Here is a 5,760-nt window from a genome sequence, read left to right on the forward strand (position 1 = left end):
CATGCATTGGCTGTCGCTAAAAAGGGACGACCAAGAATCACAGGGATTTGTTTTTTAAGGTTGGGCACATGTTCCATGTCAAGGACGATAAAATTTACTGGAAAATAGAATTTGTCTACCTTGACAAGAACATCTTCAATCATCCCCCTTGGCATCTTCACCGATCGATCAGCCAATTGTAAAGATACCGAGGTAGGTTTCAATTCACCCAACCCAAATTTTTCATAGACTGAATAGGGTAGAAGATTCACACTTGCCCCTAGATCTAAGAGTGCTCGGTCGATGGAGTTATTTCCTATGACACAGGAAATAGTGGGAGCACCAGGATCTTTGAACTTTGGAGGGGTGTTGTGTTGGAGAATGGAACTTACCTGCTCAGTTAGGAGGACCTTTTTAGGCACATGTGTCCTAGATTTCCGCTTTTGGGTGCAAAGGTCTTTGAGAAATTTGGCATAGGAGGGAACTTGTTTGATGGCATCAAGGAGTGGGAGGTTGATTTTAACTTGTTTGAAGACCTCCATCATCTCTTCTAATGAAGTTCCCTTCTTGCCAAAGGGAGAGGGTGCATTAAGTGCTTCAGGGAATGGAGCCTTTGGAATGTGGGTTGTGGCAGATGGTGGACTAGCTGAAGAAGGTTTTGGGTTTTCATGTGATACATTCTTCTCTTCTTCTTCACCTTCCTTATTGTTACCCTCCCCAACCTTATTATCTATTATACGTCCACTCCTTAGGGTAGTCAAAGCATTGGCTTGCTCATGATTTAGTCGAGTTTCTTGAGCCACGTATTGTCCCCTAGGATTACTCATTGGTTGACTTGGAAGCTTACCTTCCTCTCGCTTGTTTAATGCATTAGCTAGTTGACCCATTTGGGATTCTAGCTTAGCAATTGATTGCGTGTGAGAGTGCAATAGTTGTGTGTTTGCCTCCAAACCTTGAAGGGCAGTCAACACCTTCTCCTCAAAGGCTGTATTTCTTTGGGTTGGAGGAGGAGGATGCTGAAATTGAGTTGAGGGACGGTAGAGATGAAAATTCTGAGGATTTTGAAAATTTTGGGAGAAGGGTTGGGAGGTATTAGAAGCTTGCTGCCTCCAAGAAAAATTTGGATGATTCCGCCAACCCGGGTTATATGTATTGGAAAATGGGTCATTACCCGGTCTGGGCTGTGTTTGGGCAGCATTGATGTGTTCTTGCACGAGTTCGGGGAATTGGGGTGCTGAGGGGCACTCATGAATAGGATGCGATGGGCTAGAACAGATAGCACACACTTGTGCTTGGGAAGAGCTAACGACATGTCCTCCTATTATCAGTTGGTCAATCTTATGGGACAATGCATCTACCTTGCTAGACAGGTCCATAGAATGACTTATTTCACAAATGGCCCCTTTTCTTTGAAAATTTGGGGGTGCTTGACGAGAACATGAAGCATGGTGGAGGGAGTTTTCATTAAGATTTTCAAATAGTTGCCATGCTTCATGCTCATTTCGAAGCATGAAAGTGCCCCCGCATGCAGTATCGATCATCTGACGATTTCGTTCAGTCAAACCGTCATAAAAACATTGCACTAGCTGCCACTTAGGTATTTGATGATGAGGGCATTTACGGATTAGGTCCCGAAATCTCTCCCAAGTTTAATGAAATTCTTCTCCCTCGGTTTGGGAGAAGCTTGTAATGGCACGTCTAAACTGGTTCGTTCTTCCTATAGGAAAGTATTTTTTAAGGAATTCTTGTTGCATTTGATCCCAAGAACGAATCGAGTTAGCTTCTAAAGAATTCAGCCATTGTTTGGCTCTATCTTTAAGGGAGAAGGAAAATAATCTAAGTTTCAGAGCATCATCAGTGAAGCTCTGAATCTTGACAGTGATGCAAATCTCAAGAAATTCATCTAAGTGTTTATATGGGTCTTCGTTGGTGAGCCCATAAAAAGATGGGAGCATTTGGATCACACTAGACTTTATTTCATATTGTACCGCTGCTACTTCAGGTAATCGAATGCAAGATGGGGAAGTGTAAATGGTGGGAGTAAAGTACTCCCTCAGGAGTTTGGGTTGTTCTTCAGCCATCTCAGGAGGTGGGGATGATCCTAATATTTTGATCTTAGCTCGAATGTTCCTAAGGGTTCGTTCTATTTCAGGGTCAAAAGGTAATAGGTTTCGTACTCTAGAACGACTACCTTGCATACACTAGTACTCGATCAATCAAGCATGCAATAAAAGAGAAAAGCATATCAATCCTAGTCTTTGCCCTAAAATCACTAGACAGCTCCTAACTGGTTTGAAGAGGGCACCTAAGCCTCCAATCCGGTCTAATGAACCGAGTTGACCAGGTAAGCTCCCAGGTAAGTGGAGGGGTCACGATGCGTTCGCAAAGGTCCCACTTAAAACCCACTTGCCTCGAACAGATGAACTGTCTTCCTTATAGGGACAAAGCTTGCCTAGACATCAACTAAGCCACAGAGTGAAATTGGTGCAACTTTCGGTGATCTTCGTCCTATTGAGCTCGAATGTCCCTAGGGGCCAATGTCTAATTGATTTTAATTAAAGTGACACTATGTGAGATTGAGTTCACCTAAATTGGGCAAGAGTTCGGTGATGAAATCCGGCTCTTATCTTGTTGGGGTGATTGCCCTTACTAAGTGCAGATTAATTGGTATATGTGTATCAGGCATGCATTTACACTTTTGCTGAAATTAAAATCAAACAATCACCACAAAATTTTAAGCTAATAATTAATTTAAATAAGAAAGGTTTAGAGGTTACCAAAGGAAATTTCCTCAGCAATTTAATTTTTTTTTTTAGGCAAACCTCTACAGCATTCCTTTTCCAGCAGTTCTCTTTTTGATCATCCCAGATTTTTCCTTCGATTCCTGATCAAATAAGATCAAAAGAAAATTTAAAAAAAATTAGTAGAAGAGAAAAAAGAGACAAGAAAAGTAACAATAATAGAAAATAATTTTTTTATTTTATTTTAGACATATATATGTTTTTTTTCTAAAGTTTTTTTTTAATTAATTAATTTTTTTTTAATGATAGGAAAAATAACTATGCTAGCAATCTCCGGTAACGGTGCCAAAAATTGATCGGTTGTTTCAATTTCAAAAATAAACCACGCAATAGCACGTATCCTGTAGGATAGTGATTACGGGTGTCGGTCCACAGGGATTGAAGAATAAGTTATTTTTCTTTTTTTTAAAAAAACAATAAATAAAGAAGAAGGATTTGCTAACTCGATTTAACTAAATTAAACTATGAGTGCGAATTGAAATTTATCAGAGTAGATAGATCTAGGGTTTGGAATCCACCACATAGCATTGTATCAGGGACTGTGTTCTTAATTTTTGTCTTTTGGAGAGGCATGCAATTTGGCTACAAGCCTTTTTGAAATAAAAGCATAAAGAGTTTTAGGAAGATCCATCTCAGGCATAGCAAAAAGTGTCTACCTAATTATGCTAACCTAGAGTGCAGCACACCTCATCTTCCTAGGCATGGATCATCTTAGACTACTTTCGCAGACATGAATAATAAATAGCATGCTCAAAGTTTAAACATCGTAAAAGGATTTTTCATTGATAATAAGAATTTAAACAAGCTCCAAAAAATTAAAAGAGTAAGAACTACAATGCCCTGATACATTGCTAGGGCTTCATCCAGCCCTAGACTAGGTGTTCAGCCGCGCATGGTGGCCGGATGTCCTTCCATCTTTAAATGAAAGCCTTCACCTCCCATTCTTCCAAAAATATCACAAACTATTCTCTTCCCCCCCTCTTTTCTTTTCTTTTCTTTTTCTCCCAACCAAACCTCTCTTCTTCTCTTCACCGAAACAGGGGTTCCCCTGTTTCTTTCACAACCCCGCTCTCTCCCCTCTTTTCCTGCCGATGGCTCCTTCATATAGACCCTCTCACCCGATGATGGATCCCTTGGGAGCGTGCCGGTGGGGATGCAAATCCGGGATATTCGATGGGAAGAGCCGCGGGATCAACGTGATGGCTGGCTCCGGATGCATCGCGGAAGAAGAAGCGGAGGACAGATCGCGGATGGATGGCTCAAATCCGGAAGAGGGGGACGGCTAGATGCTTGGGCTCATGCCTGATCTCATGGGATGCTGGAAGCGTTGATCATGGAGGAGATTTGGTTGCGGGATGGCTGGGAGGATCGCTCCGGACGACTTCTTTCTTTGGACCGTGGAAGGAATGGATGCGGGATCGCCGGACGCCTGATGCGGAAGGATGGCTGACTCCGAGAGCGGCTGGGACGCGATGCTGGGAGGAGCGGAAGAAGGAGGTGGCCGGATCCATGGCGTGATACGCTGGGAGCATGCGGAGCTTGTCTCGGACGCCCGGAATGGCAGCCGTGCGAATGCGCTGGTCACGGCGTGGAGCTGGAAATCCGGAAGAGGAGATGCCGCACGTGGTTGATGGCGGAGGAGCTGGGAATCCGGAAGAGGCGATGGCATGAACGCGGTGGGCACGACGCGGGATCGACGGGAGGAAGGTGGACGGCCCTGATGTAAGGAGGAAGGAAGAAGATAAACAGTGGCTTATATATTATATATATATATTTTTTTTTTCTTTTTTTTTAACACTGTTCATATGAACAGTGTTTTTCACGGAACACTGTTCATATGAGCAGTGTTACCTCGGAATACTGTTCACCTGAACAGTGATTCCAGTAATTTTTGGGAAAAATTATTTTTCTTGCTTTATTTTGACGTGAAAATGGGCATATATGAATTTAAAACAAGGATCTCCTCTATTTTGCTTAGTTTGGAAACATGATGCGGAGACGGGAGTTTCTGAACCGTTGGATTGCTTGGATAGTGGTTGCGGGAAAGGAATAGGATTGGTTTGGGAATTGGCTTTGGATTTGAGGTAGGTTATGATCTTTAATTTGCTTGAACTTGGTCTCGAGCCCAATGTTATTTAAATTCAATTCTTGGTAAACTACTTCAGACCGGACTCGACAGAACTAAAAACATGACCGTGACTTAATAAAATTAATCAAACATTTTCCTCATACAAAAATAATTAATTATAGCTTTCAATCTAATTAGGACCAAAACCCATTTAATTATAACCTTAGCTTGATTACAACTCTATCAGTTTACCGAACCGGGTTAACACAATCTCTTCCTTATATGTTTTTCTGTAATTTTCATGAAAGATTGCAAACAAGAGAGAGACGAGTTCAGAGTCTGATTTAAGAAAAGAACTATTTACTTTTTACCATATTTTAAATTAATTTCAATGATCATTCAATTTCATGGTAAAATACGTATTTATCAGTTTAAGAACATTGATAAGTGCTATGGAAAGATAACTAAATTATAGATTATTAAGCACTTATCAGGCTGCTGCAGTGGAAAGAAAAAAAAAGTGTAGAGAGAAACAGGGGATGCCCTGTTTCTGTTATTAAAAAAAAAAAAAAAGAGTGAGAAAGAGAGAGGAAGATGATGAGCTAAAGTCCTTGGTGATGGGTGAAGGAAGATCCTTTGGTGTACCAAGTTCATGATGTAAATTCTAATCCTTTTCTTTATACGATCTATCTTTTGATTATGTTATGATTCTTATATGTTGAAAATTCTTTTATGATTTATGCTTATTGATACATGTTTTCCTCAATTATTTGATTTATCGTAGACGTTCTAAGGCACGTTGAATGCTTAAAAAGAGAATTCATGTTATCAAGAACATACTCAATAATTAAATTTTATTTGCTTATAATTTTTAAAAGAAAACAAAAGAATCATAGAATTTATCGCATGAAC

At 40.6% G+C, this 5,760-nt stretch overlaps 1 non-coding gene across 1 annotated transcript; it reads left to right on the forward strand.

Annotated features, from left to right (window-relative positions):
• The first annotated feature begins 1,578 nt into the window (after positions 1–1,578).
• Positions 1,579–1,684, forward strand: LOC149767950 (small nucleolar RNA R71). The gene has a single exon (XR_016400106.1). It is a non-coding gene; the product is annotated as a small nucleolar RNA R71 (small nucleolar RNA).
• Positions 1,685–5,760: the final 4,076 nt, after the last annotated feature.

Source organism: Phoenix dactylifera, chromosome 3 (assembly GCF_051530095.1).
Source record: "Phoenix dactylifera cultivar Ajwa chromosome 3, Ajwa_hap1_PhDact_Kaust_v1.1, whole genome shotgun sequence".
In the NCBI taxonomy this organism is placed as follows: domain Eukaryota; kingdom Viridiplantae; phylum Streptophyta; class Magnoliopsida; order Arecales; family Arecaceae; genus Phoenix; species Phoenix dactylifera.